This window comes from Penaeus monodon, chromosome 10 (assembly GCF_015228065.2).
Source record: "Penaeus monodon isolate SGIC_2016 chromosome 10, NSTDA_Pmon_1, whole genome shotgun sequence".
NCBI lineage: Eukaryota > Metazoa > Arthropoda > Malacostraca > Decapoda > Penaeidae > Penaeus > Penaeus monodon.
The window spans coordinates 46743237-46758236 of NC_051395.1; the positions used below are offsets into that span (position 1 = coordinate 46743237).

The following is a 15000-nucleotide window of genomic DNA, read 5'->3' on the forward strand; positions in this document are numbered from 1 at the left end:
TCTGTCTGCCTGTCTGTCTCTCTCTCTGGGGTCATACATATTTACAGTATATTTTATCGGTAAGTCTTTCAGTCCATTTGCCCATCAGTCAGTCAGTCAATCAGCCAGTCAGTCAGTCAGTTAGTCAGCAGGCAGTCAGTCAGTCAGGCAATCAGTCAGTCAGTCAATTAATCAGTCAGTCAATCAGTCAGTCAATCAGTCAGTCAGTCAGTCAGTCAGTCAGTCAGTCAGTCAGTCAGTCAGTCAGTCAGTCAGTCAATTAATCAGGTACCCAAGCCATTAACAAGCTTCTACCACCCTATAAATCTCAGCTGTCGACAGATATCACTTGTCAGCCCTATTCTTGACAGTGAATGACAGACCGGGAGATAGGAGATGAAAGTAATATTTCTTTTATTACTTTGTTTCTGGTTTCCATTTTGCTTTGAGGTGTCGTCTGGTTAAATGAAGATCAAAAGTAATTTGTGTTTATTATTTTTTTATTATGTATTTATTTATGTATGTATGTATTTGTATGTATGTATGTATGTATGTATGTATGTATGTATGTATGTATGTATGTATGTATGTATGTATGTATTTATTTGTTTATTTGTTTATTTATTTATTTATTTATTTATTGTCTGCCTGTGTGTGAGTAAACTTTTAGCTATTCAGTTTAATATCTAATCTAAATATTTTTAGTACATGTAGCATTATATAAGAAATAAACATTCACTTTAATAATAAAGGACTTTAAGATTATTATGAAATAAAAGGAATTATGACATTAAATGAGGTATATTGTAGACACAGGTATACTCTATAAGGTATCCTCACAATTCATGATAAAGTTTGGAATGAGACAAAAAAACATATCCAAGTAAAATCAGGAATATATTTTTTCTTTTCCTTTTTTTATCAGAGAATAATACCATGAAATGTAAAGGTGAATAAAAAGTAACTTAGATAAAATTGTTGTCATACCAGACAGCAATGGAAATCAACATGTGTTCCAAGTTCAAAAAAAAAAGCGGGGACCTTTTAAAACATGGTACACATTTAACGGTTAAAGTCTGTGCTCACCAGTGCTCATCAACTCACAAAGCTGATTAGCTTAAAGGGGTATACACACACACGCACACAGACACACACACACACACACACACACACACACACACAAACCTGTGGTTATTACACTTGTCCGCTAAGCTTAAATCCTGACGACAAGACTGGAATATAACATAAGCTTATGAGAGGAATGTTAGTACACTACCGCAGTTACGTTGACAAGTGACTACATACTTATAAATGACAGCATTCTTGACAATGATTATACGGACTTATGAAGATTGGGCTAATGTATAGGATGAGGACAGTTAAATCCCAAATACTTTTTATCGACTTATAGTCTTATAGTTCATCTCTATAATAATTTATATATTCATTTTGATGCACCTTACGAAGATTTAGGTTTTTCGTTTATACCTATTTTTACTTAATTGTGTTATGATTTATATGATTAGTAATGGTTATATGTGCTCATGGTGTAGTGGTTATCACATCTGTCTAACACACAGAAAGTCCCAGGTTCGAGCCCTGATGAGTACAGATTTTAGCAATAAAGAGAGTTCTTTGATACAATGTATGTTTTTTTTCCGTTTTCTAGCATTGTCATTGTAAACGAGCCACGAACACTATACCAAGATTTACAAGGCAAGAAACTGTACAGGTAAGACTTCGTTATTTTTTCTTTCTTTCTCAGTACAGAGAAAAAATAAGTGAAACAGGAAAATAACGAAAAAATACTGACGCGTAGAACAGAACCAAAAACGTAAATTCTCACCATATACGTATCGCATTTATATAATACAAGAAATGTATAGCGTTATAAAAGTAACTGAAGCATCACACTCCTCACATCAAGAATTAATTGAAACCAGCCAGGTAATCGCCAGAGATTAATAATCATCACGGTTGTTGATTTTATGAGTCTATTTATAACCCAAGAGAGGCGTGTGATTGGTTTAGTGTGTAATACTGTTAATATTCTGGAGTAGGTGTTAGTATCATTATTACTGATATCAATATATTATTATTATTGTTATATTATTATTATTATTATTATTATTATTATTAAGGTGTTATCATTATCATTATCATTATCATTATCATTATCATTATCATTATCATAGTCATTGTCATTGTCATTGTCATTGTCATTGTCATCATCATCATCACTATCATCATCACCATCACTGTCATCATCATCATCGTTACCATTGTAATTTTAACATCTAATCCTCATTTGTCATTATATCATCCTCTTGCTCATCACCATCATCCCCATCATCATTATAACCACCATCATCACTATCACCATCAGAAATTGTTATTTACGTGTAGGCAGTTACCAGCGTACTTGTGGGTAATAACATTTTCTTATTATTAGCGAAAGTTATATCCTACTCGTATCTTTAAGGTCTAAGCTCGGATGCTGCTTATACTTGTGCATTGCGTGGGATGAAATGATCACGAGAGGCCCTTTGATCCGAGATTATTAATGTCTTTGCTTATAATTCACGCAGCTTCCAATATCACAAACCGCTATGAAGTTGTTTTTTTTTTTTTTTTTTTTTTTTTTTACTATGCCTGAAGCGACTGTGGTTATTTGACTTTCTATTTTGCTGGGAAGAAGCATGAATAAAACAGATACGGCAAACAAATAAGTAAATAATCAAATAAATAAACAAATGAATAAATAAATCAAATTATTATGTAAAGGAAATTAAAGTAAATGTTTCAGAATAGAAAGAAAGAAAGAAAAAAACGAAGTCTTACCTATACAATTTCTTTGCCTGGTATATCTTGGTATAGTGTTCGTGGGTCGTTTACAATGATAATGCTAGAAAAAGAAAAAAACATACATGTATCAAAGAACTCTCTTCATTGCTAAAATCTGTGCTCACCAGGGCTCGAACCTGGGACCTTCTGTGTGTTAGACAGATGTGATAACCACTACACCATGAGCACATATTTTTATTGAAAATCCCAGTACCTAAAACAAATAAGTCAAGATAACCATTACTAATCATATAAATCATAACACAATTAAGTAAAAATAGGTATAAACGAAAAACCTAAATCTTCGTAAGGTGCATCAAATGGAATATATAAATTATCATAGAGATGATTTAAAAAACAATGAAATATAAATGTCGATAAAAAGTATTTGGGATTTAACTGTCCTCACCCTGTACATTAGCCCAATCTTCATAAGTCCGTATAATCATTGTCAAGAATGCTGTCATTTATAAGTATGTAGTCACTTGGTCAACGTAACTGCGGTAGTGTACTAACATTCCTCTCATAAGCTTATGTTATATTCCAGTCTTGTCGTCAGGATTTCAGCTTAGCGGACAAGTGTAATAACCACAGGTTAATACTGCTATTCCATGCTAAAAAATAATGCATTTTAAATTATCTTAATGAAGGACAGAACATGTGCATGCATGACAGTATACATCGATGGTACTAGAAATTGAAAAAAGGTCCAGAGACTAGAATAGCCACACAGTTTTGTTACTCTTATAAAAACTGAACTATCAAAAAGCACTTGCTTCTGCTGAAATCATACACGCACACATACACACACACACACACACACACACACACACACACACACACACACACACACACACACACACACACACAAACGCACACACATGTATCTATATATATATATATATATATATATATATATATATATATATATATATATATATATATATATATATATATATATATATATATATATATATATTATTATTATATATATATATGATTGTTTGGTGTCGTGATATATATATATATATATATATATATATATATATATTATAATATGATATTATATATAGACATATATTGTAGTTTTGTATATATATATATACATATATATATATATATATATATATATATATATACATATATATATATATAATATATATATATAATATATATATATATATATATATATATATATATATATATATATATATATATTATATATATATATATATATATATAAATGAATATTTTACTGCGTTCGGATCTACTCTTCGAACCCCGTCCAATTTGTCCGAACATGTCAACTCGGACCTTCAGAGAAAGAGCTGTCCGATTTCGACGGTGGTGGACGACATAAAGTAACGGTTTTTATTATTATATCTGGTGAAGAATCTGTTAAAATTCTGTATAGCAGTCATCTTTCGGATGTTCGGATGTGAATAGCTGTTTTCGTAATGTACTCATACCAAGAGGATAATAAGAAAAATGTAAAGTCCTTTGCAAACCTTAGATACAGTACAATGTCCTATACACAATGGCGACCACCAGCTGTTGACATAATCATCCTTACGAGTGATTGCAGTCATCTATACGCATGAAGTTACATGGAAAACCTTCCTGGATTAGCATATATCATACCCCAGTCTTGTTGTCAGGATATAAAGCTGAATGCTGCTTTTGATATGTCGATAAAAACGATTGATGGGATAATGCAGTGCCTTTTGATCCCCTATTTAATTAGTCTTAATTTGCAAGCCACGCACCACAGACAGCATCCAGCTTTGCCAACTTGCTCTCTGCAATGGATTGAGATGAGATGATCAGAGATATCAAACCGCGGATATGTTACTTTTTCTTTCTTTTTTTTTGCGTGTGAGAAGGAGAATCCAGAAGAGGAAAGCTGTAGGGATTCTAAAGCTTGGATATTATATCCATAGACGTAGACGTTTAAAAAAAAGGACTTAAATTGTAAAAAGTTACAGTGTTAAAAGGTAAATATGAGCTCACCACACAACTACACCACAATCACAGGTTAGTACTGAAGTTCTATGCTACAAATGATGGATTTTGAATTAATAAAGGAAATATCATGTGCATTCTTGATGGCATACACTTTGAGTCCGACGTCATAGAACGTACAAGTAATTGAAAAGTCAAGACACTAATGATTGAATTATCAAATAGCACACGTTTCCGCTTATATATATATATATATATATATATATATATATATATATATATATATATATATATATATATATATATAATATTTTTTTTTTTTTTTTTTTTTTTTTTTTTTTTTTTTCTCTGTATTTGTGTTGTTTTGTTTTTGTTTTTTTTTTTTTAGGAATCGCAGTACTTGAAGGTTGCCTTTTCTTTCCGGTGGACGCAACATTTCTTAGGTTCACTTTATGAATCATGGAAATATCAATAACAACACAGGTCTCCGCAGCTACACTCTCCCTCGTCAGTCATAGCTCACCACATCGCGTGTCACCAAACACCCAGAACCATGACAAAATGCAACGTGTGCATTAACTCCCATAGCCATGACAATACACATCCCAAATATATCACTTGCATACCATTCTCTCACATGCAAATTGCCACACAAAGCACACCAAATACTTTTTGAGGAAATTGAAGCGGTGAGCTACATCGCCATCTTTAGGCTCTCAATTAGTAATTTAAATATAAATGTTATTTCTATAGATTGAAACACACATCATACACACAAACCAACAACAAAACACGACACACGCAGGACACACTCCACCTGACACAGCACAACTACACACACACACACTACTACACCAAGCACACACACCAGACACACACACACACACAACACACACACACACCACTACTATTATAAATATATATATAATATTATATATATATATTATATATATATATAACTATAATATATATATATACAAAAGTAACACATCCCAAATACACACTACATCAACATCACACATAAACTACATATATATAATCATATATATAATATATAATTATATAATTATATATATATATATATATATATTAATATATATATATATATATATATATATATATATTATATATATATATATATATATATATATATATATATATATTATAATAATATATATTTAAATATACATTATTATATATATATATATATATATATTATATATATAAATATACATAATATTATATATTTTATTATATATATATATATAATATATATATATATATATATATATATATATATATTTTAGTGTTTGTGTGTGTGTGTGTGTGTGTGTGTGTGTGTGTGTGTGTGTGTGTGTGTGTGTGTGTGTACATATATGCATATGTATATATACATATATATGCATATGTATATATACATATGTGTATATATATGCATATATATATATATATATATATATATATATATATATATTATATATATATATATATATATAATATATATATATATATATATATATATATATATATATATATATATATATATAATATATATATATATATATAATATATCATATATATATATATATATATATATATATATATATATATATATATATATATTTATATATATATATATATATATATATATATATATATATATATATATATATGTATATATATATATATATATATTATAATGTATGTATGTATGTACGTACGTATGTATGATGTATGAGTGTGGCAGTGTGTGTCTGTCTGAGTTAGAAACTGATAATCTAAAGCTGTTTAGGACACGAATCTACGTAACTGCCGAATATCAATCATCTCTTAATACGCTCCATTACTAAGCAGCTCTCATAGTGTAGCGGTTATCACGTCTGCTTTACACGCAGAAGGTCCCAGGTTCGAACCCTGGTGGGAGCAATGTTATGAAAAAAAAAGGTTATGTATTGTATTTAATCTAATACCACCTTCTACAATAAAGTAGATGGTGATATTGTTGCTGTTTATCTTTTCTCAATCCATTCCATTAAATGGATTAATGCTAAGGATTAATGTGTTTTGTAAATATATCTAGAAAGACATCTTTATTTTCCATTTTTTATACAGACTCCTTTGTAGAGCATCGTTTATAAGCAGACATTTGGCTACGATGATATATATTGTCCTCATGAATCCCACTTTGCATGGCTATTCATATGGCACCAAGATATAATGTCGTAATTTGCATATTGTATGCCTTGCACATCTATTCTCTATGCTCTCCAGCTCGAACACGTGGCCCACAACACAATGAACACTTGATTTAGCTTTTAATAATACCATTGTTATAGCCATGCTTAGCTGTGGCAATGATCATCAATGGCCATCATTATCTTTCTTTTAATCTATGATTGTTATAACTCTATAATTATAACTTGTATTGTTACTGTTATTAAAATGACCATCGTGGCCTTACTATTCTCATGTAATGGTAAATGTAAATATCATGATATTTTTAGTATTATCATTATTCAGTTAAGTACTGGCAAAGTCATGCACTATGATTTGCATATATTTGTTTCGAGTTGGATAAGTTTCAATATTACTTTCGAAAGAGGGACGCTATGTTTTGACAAATAGCTTTGTATTGTCGCATGGTTCGCTTCTTTTTTAACATTTGGTTAAGGATCTAACTTTTTCTATTATAATTCATAAGTATTTCCTTAACATTTGTGCAACGGGTTTATAATATGTCAGTGCTTATTTTTGGAGTTGTGTTCATGTTGGTAGAGAAGGCAAGTTGCACGGTTTGTCAGCTGAATGAAACAATGCTTTTGTTAGCATTTACAATTATCATGTGTACCTTATGACTAATGTTACATATCAGTGCTATTTCTATCTTTATGTTAACGAATTAGGATTAATTTGTCTTGATGTGATTTTTTTCAGATAATGACTGTGATATTTACTCACATATATGAATATTGTTTATAGTTTTATATTTGTGTAATATAGGTCGTAGTGTGCATACCTTTACAAATGAATTTAAATTTTCCTGCTTTGACCCCAGTAGATAATTTCTCAGATGTCACTTGTGATTTACCGTTAATCTGAAGATACCCTGTTCTCAAAAAATCCACGTGTGATTTTTTTTCTTTTTGTCTTTAAATTTGTATTCTTTGATTTGGTGGAACACATTACGAATATAATACTTAATTCTATGTTTGTCGACAGGTTCCTTTCCCTTCGCCATCTCAACATATTAAATTCGCTGCCTGTTTCACTTAGCCTCGTATTCTCAATGTCCTTTCTTCTGTGAATAAATACATCTCTATTTGCATGTCTCTCTCCTTGGCCCTATTGCCGCAATATTGACAGTTGTTATCATTGCTGTTACTGATATTATCATTATTATCTGTATTATACTATACTATGCAACATTATCATCATTTAGCAATATTACACTCATGGAAAGATAATTTCGAATAGACACAAACTTCCAAATAATCTATTGAATATAATAAAGTAAGATATCCTACACATCAAACTGTTAAGAGCAAATACGTATACCCAAAAGCAGGTAACTTATAAATCATAAAGAAGTTTGAAAAATAACAGACACAAAGTTAAGTAAAAAATGGAAAATAACAAATGCTTTAACAATCAAAATCCCAAACAATACAACAACAACTATCAATGAAAAAAGTGTTAATTCTTCTTATGTTAAGCATGAAAACAGCCACCAACCTTCGTGACTTTTCCTCAAGCATGGTGTAAGAGCTGATAACCACAGCGCTAATTAACTGCTTGCGTGCCTAGCGCTGTTGAGAAGAGAACCCAGATACAGCTTTTTATAGCGTTATACGTTTACGCTACATTTAGCGATTTGATTTAAGAACTTCTAGCGGGGAAATGATGAGCTTTTACTCCCTTGGCTAGCCATTTTTAAAGTCCAGTCTTTGTGGATATATCAATGGTAATACTGAGTTTATGCTGGAGGTGTGAGCGACAAGAGTTACGGAAAGACACATCATATCTCTCAGCATATATCGAATATGCTGTACGATTAGATCCACATGAACTTATAAAAAATTGATGTTGTACTCGAATATATTTAGCTTTTTTTTCTATGACCCGGAAGGTCTTACCTTCTTTGGTAATCATAAGTTTGATCATTTTTGCCTAATATCTTATATTACTTTTTGCTCGTGACTTCATAAATATTTTCTCAACTATTATTAATATTACTCTCTGCATTTTATGACTATTATCATCATTATTATTATCAATATCGTATCTATAATCAACATTATTAGCATTATCATTATCATCATTATCATCATCATCATCATCATCATCATCATCATCATCATCATCATCTCATCATCATCATCACATCATCATATTATTACTATATTTTATATTATTTTTATCACTATCACATGATTTATTAATATATCATTAGAATATCATCATCAAGATCATCACCATTAACCTCATTATTATTACACTTATTATTATTTTCGGCACAGCATGTTATATAAATATCATTTCATCATCAGACTTATCTACAATTAACGTCGTTTCATCATATGCATTGGATTCATTACTTTTGATCCCTTAAACATCATTTTATATACAAAGACATTTACTATTCATCGGCATTAATGCTTGATATTTTAACGAATTTAGGAGATACACATGTCTTATCATTTATCAACATCAGTATGATCTACAGATTACAAGAATGGATGTCACTTAGATATTCACTCGAAGGAATCAAGGATAATAATACTGAAATTAGATTTACCCAGAGGAGGAAGTTCTCCAAAATGTTATGTTCAGGATATCACCTCAAGGAATATGTTATTTAGTCTTTAAATCTATTATATAGAATCTAATTATTTAGATATTACATTAATTTATTATATATATATATATATATATATATATATATATATATTATATATATATATATATATATATATATATATATATATTATATATATATATATATATTGTGTGTGTGTGTGTGTGTGTGTGTGTGTGTGTGTGTGTGTGTGTGTGTGTGTGTGTGTGTGTGTGTGTGTGTGTGTGTGTGTGTGTGTGTGTGTGTGTGTGTGGTGTGCGTGTGTGTGTGTGTGTGTCTTTTCAAACGTGGATTTGGTGCACATAGATTTTTTTGATTACGAGAATGCTGGAAGACGCTAAAACCATACATTAATTGGATTAAGGTGCATTTTTGACGGTTAAAAATCTGTGCTCACCAGGGCTCGAACCTGGGACCTTCTGTGTGTTAGACAGATGTGATAACCACTACACCATGAGCACCTGTATTATTTTGTGAAATATTATTTCCTGAAGAACTTTTATGCTTTCATCAATACCATAGTCATTCTTACAAGTGATGATAACTATGATAATGAAGGTAATAAATAATCAAGATAACTATTACAGTGATTATGTGATGGTAATTATCATGGCATTATCATTATCATTGTTATTTTCATTGATATAATTCTTACGATCTTCATTATTATTCTATTATTGCTATTATTATTTCATAATTGTTAATATTTTTTTGTCTTTAATGGTTTTATTATCACAATAATGATAATGATTATTGCTGTCATAACTGTTAGCTTAATTATGATTACAATAAATTATCATAAAACTGTAGCCAATAATTGCTATAAATTCTTTATAATGTCGAAAGAGGAGATTAAATCAAAATATGAAAAACATATATACTCCAACTAAAATATAAATCACTATAAACTTCAACACAAAAATGCGTGTGTCCTTAGCTTAACGGAGGCGTATGATGAATGGAGTTAGAGTGTATTATCATTAGTAGTAGTAGTTGTATAATTATCATCATTATCAGGATGATTTTTATCTTTAGTATAACTAATACTGATAAATTACATTACTATAACATTGACACCATCATCATCATGGCCATCGTCGTCGTCGTCTTGTCACTGTCATTATCCTCATCATCTCGCCATCGTCATCATCAATATCATTATCATTATTATTATTATCATCATCATAATCAACCTCATGATTCATACTGTCATCTTCTTCACCTTTATCTCCAACTCCAGCTCCATTTTCATCTTCATCATTACTATTATCATAATCATCACATTGCCGTCATCGGCATCACTATTATAATTGTTATTAACATCATCATTGTGAAGATTGACAAGCATACGTAAGTAACTTTATCAGTCAACATATCAGTGATAATATAACGTAAATTAGATCTTAGATTTGTCAACATATAAGACTGGATGATTCTCATACATGTATTACGTGTGTTCGAACCGCCATCTAATAAGTCTTTGCTTATTCTAAGCAGCATTCAGCCCTGTCATTCATTAACAAACATCTTCACGAACATTTAAGGAAATGTAGACTAGCTAAGAATTCCAACATTTCCACCAGTATCTCTCTAAAAAAATTATAGGACTACCCTTTCACGCAAACACAGACATTTCACCCTTGTATTCTTTGATGAGAACGAGAATGAAGAATGGATAAAACAAGATGAAGGCTGATTAAAAGAATAAGAAAATTAATAATTCAATAAGAAGCAGGCTCTACCGGCTGTCAGGATAACCTGTAAGCCTGGTAAAATAAGGCGTATCGCCCCGTAGACTTTTTGGTACGAAAAAGCTGGTAAGTATATGATCAGCACATGGAGGTACAGCTTTCACGGCTAAAATTACATGCGTTTTATATATATATTTAAAACGTGAATTTGGTGCGCGTAGAATCATAGATAAATTGCATTTAGGTACATTTTTAACAGCTAAAAAATTGTGCTCACCAGGGCTCGAACCTGGGACCTTCTGTGTGTTAGACAGATGTGATAACCACTACACCATGAGCACCTGTATTATTTTGTGAAATATTATTTCCTGAAGAACTTTTATGCTTTCATCAATACCATAGTCATTCTTACAAGTGATGATAACATTGATAATAAAGGTAATGATACAATAATAATTGCGATAACTATTACAGTGATGGTAATCGTTATTAATGTCATTGCTGTTAGCATTAGCATTATCATTGTTATTTTCATTGTCATAATTTTTAATTTCGTCATTATTTTATTATTGCTATTATTATTTCATAATTGTTAATACTTTTGTCTTTAATAGTTTTATTATCACTATAATGATAATGATTATTGCTATCATGACTGTTAGCTTAATTATGATTATGATATCATAGCATCATAAGTAATCATAAAGCTGTAGCCAAGAATTGCTATACATTCTTTCTAATGTATAGCAATTCAGGTTTTATACACTCATTATAATGTATAAAACCTGACGAAACAGGAGATTAAATCAAAATATAAGAAATATGTATTCTCCATCAAACAAGAATATAAATCACTATAAACTTCAACACAAAAGGACAAGACGAATGACAAAAACTTGAAATATAAAATTATTTACATATTTTTTTAATTGATTTATCGTAATAGATTCATTGGGTGGTTAATCGCCATGCCAGTCATCTGCGTGTGTACTTAACGGAGACGTATGAGTTAGAGTGTATTATCATCAGTAGTAGTAGTAGTGTAATAATTATCATCATTATCAGGATGATTTTTATCTTTAGTATAACTAATACTGATAAGATCATTACATTACTATGACATTGACACCATCATCGTCATCGTCATCGTCATCTTCATCGTCATCGTCATCGTCATCGTCTTCGTCTTCGTCTTCGTCTTCGTCTTCGTCTTCGTCTTCGTCTTCGTCATCATCATCATCAATATTATTATCATTATTATTATTATCATCATAATCAACTTCATGATTTCATACTTTTATCTTCTTCACCTTTATCCCCAGCTCCTGCTCCATTTTCATCTTCATCATCACCATTACCGTCTTCGGCATCACCATTATAATTGTTATTAACATCATTATTGTTAAGATTGACGATCATACTTAATCGAATCGTCATCCTGAGCAGCATCCAGCCCTGTTATTCATCAACATTTTCACGAACATTTAAGGATGACTTGAAATGTAGACTAGCTAAGAATTCTAACATTTCCACCCTTCACGCAAATACGGAAATTTTACCCTTGTATTCTTTGATGAGAACAAGAATGAAGAATGGATAGAATAAGATGAAGCCTGATTAAAAGAATAAATAGAAAAATCAATCAATCATTGAGAAGCAGGCTGTCAGGATAACCTGCAAGTCTTCTAAAATCGGGCGTGTGACCCCGTAGATTTTTATACGAAAAAGCTGGTAAGTATATGATCAGCCCATGGAGGGACAGTTTTCACGGCTCAAATCTGTGCTCACCAGAGTTCGAACTTGGGACCTTGCGTTTGCTAGACAAATGTAATAAACACAACACCATGAGCACATCTTAGTAAATATAACAGCCATTCTGAATAATATACATTTCGTGAAAATTAAATATATAAATAAGTAAAACGCATATCATCACAAACAACTTCCAACATTACCACAAAGAATGAAGCTTTGGTATTTTAACGAATATTTAAGGACAACATAACGAGTATCAAGATTTCTGACAGGATCAGACTCTCACAGGATATATATGTACATCATATGCATCTAAGGATACTTCACCTAGAGAAGAGAATCAGGAATATATTATATCTTATGGAAAATTATTTTAAGAGCAAAAGAGAGGGATATGCTGGCGAGATGAACATTCCCGAATATGTCAGGTGCGAGTACATGCGTTTTATGTCTTCTAAAACGTGGATTTGGTGCGCCTAGACTTTTTGGATTGCGAAGAATGCTGGGGGACGCTAAAATCATATATAAATTGGATTAAGGTACATTTTTAACGGCTAAAAATCTGCTCACCAGGGCTCGAACCTGGGGCCTTCTGTGTGTTAGATAGATGTGATAACCACTACACCATAAGCACCTGTATTATTTTATGTTTTTCTTTAATACCATAGTCACTCTTAACAAGTGATGATAACAATGATAATAAAAGTAATGATACAATAAATAATCACTATAACTATTACAGTGATTATGTGATGGCAATCGTTATTAATGTCACTGCTGTTAGCATTATCTTTATCATTGTTTTTTTCATTGTTATAATTCTTATGAGATTATCTTATTATTGCTATTGTTATTTCATAATTGTCAATACTTTTTGTCGTTAATAGTTTTATTGTGATAATAGTTTTATAATCACAATAATGATAATGATTATTGCTATCATGACTTTTAGCTTAATTATGATTATGATGATATCATACCATCATAAATAATCATAAAACTGTAGCCAAGAATTGCTATAGATTCTTCATAATATATAAAACCTGACGAAACAAGAGACTGCATCAAACTATAAAAAAATATGTATACTCCATCAAACTAACATATGAATTACTATAAACTTCAACACAAAGTGACAAGACGAATGACAAGAACTTAAAATAAAAAAATATTTACATATCCTCTTAACTGATTCATCATAATAGATTCTTGGGGCAGATAATCTCCATGTCAGTCATCTGCGTGTGTACTTAGCTTAACGAAGGCGTGATGATAGTATAATCATCATTATCAGGATGATTTTTATCTTTAGTTTAACTAATACTGATAAGATCATTACTTTACTACAATCATGGTCATCGTCATCGTCTTCGTCATTGTCACCATCCTCATCATCATCAGTATCATCATCATTATTATTATTATCATCATCATAATCAACTTCATGATTTCATATTGTTATCTTCTTCACCTTTATCCCCAGCTCCTGCTCCATTTTCATCTTCATCATTACTATCATCATAATCATCACCATCGCCGTCATCGGCATCACCATTATAATTGTTATCAACATCATTCTTGTTAAGATTGACGATCATATTTAAGTAGTCTAGTTAGTCAACATATCAATGACAATATAACGTAACTTACATATAAGACTGGATGATTCTGATACATGTATTACGTGTTCGAACTGCCATCTAATTTGTCTATCCTGAGCAGCATCCATCCCTGTCATTCATCAACAAACATCTTCACGAACATTTAAGGATGACCTCAAGTGTAGACTAGCTAAGACTTCTAATATTTCCAACAGTATCTTTCTTAAAAGTTTATAGGACTACCCTTCACGCAAATACGGAAATTTCACCCTCGCATTCTGTGATGAGAGCAAGAATGAAGACTGGATAAAAT

General features: G+C 30.8%; 6 non-coding genes across 6 annotated transcripts; 2 read left to right on the forward strand and 4 right to left on the reverse strand.

Moving 5' to 3' along the window:
- The first annotated feature begins 1517 nt into the window (after nt 1-1517).
- On the forward strand, nt 1518-1590 carry Trnav-aac. Its single transcript has one exon. It is a non-coding gene; the product is annotated as a tRNA-Val (tRNA).
- Nucleotides 1591-2939: 1349 nt separating this feature from the next.
- Nucleotides 2940-3012, reverse strand: Trnav-aac. Its single transcript has one exon. It is a non-coding gene; the product is annotated as a tRNA-Val (tRNA).
- Nucleotides 3013-6638: 3626 nt separating this feature from the next.
- On the forward strand, nt 6639-6711 carry Trnav-uac. Its single transcript has one exon. It is a non-coding gene; the product is annotated as a tRNA-Val (tRNA).
- A 3317-nt stretch (nt 6712-10028) lies between these two features.
- Trnav-aac lies at nt 10029-10101 on the reverse strand. The gene has a single exon. It is a non-coding gene; the product is annotated as a tRNA-Val (tRNA).
- A 1498-nt stretch (nt 10102-11599) lies between these two features.
- Nucleotides 11600-11672, reverse strand: Trnav-aac. The gene has a single exon. It is a non-coding gene; the product is annotated as a tRNA-Val (tRNA).
- Nucleotides 11673-13647: 1975 nt separating this feature from the next.
- Nucleotides 13648-13720, reverse strand: Trnav-aac. The gene has a single exon. It is a non-coding gene; the product is annotated as a tRNA-Val (tRNA).
- Between the last annotated feature and the right edge of the window lie 1280 nt (nt 13721-15000).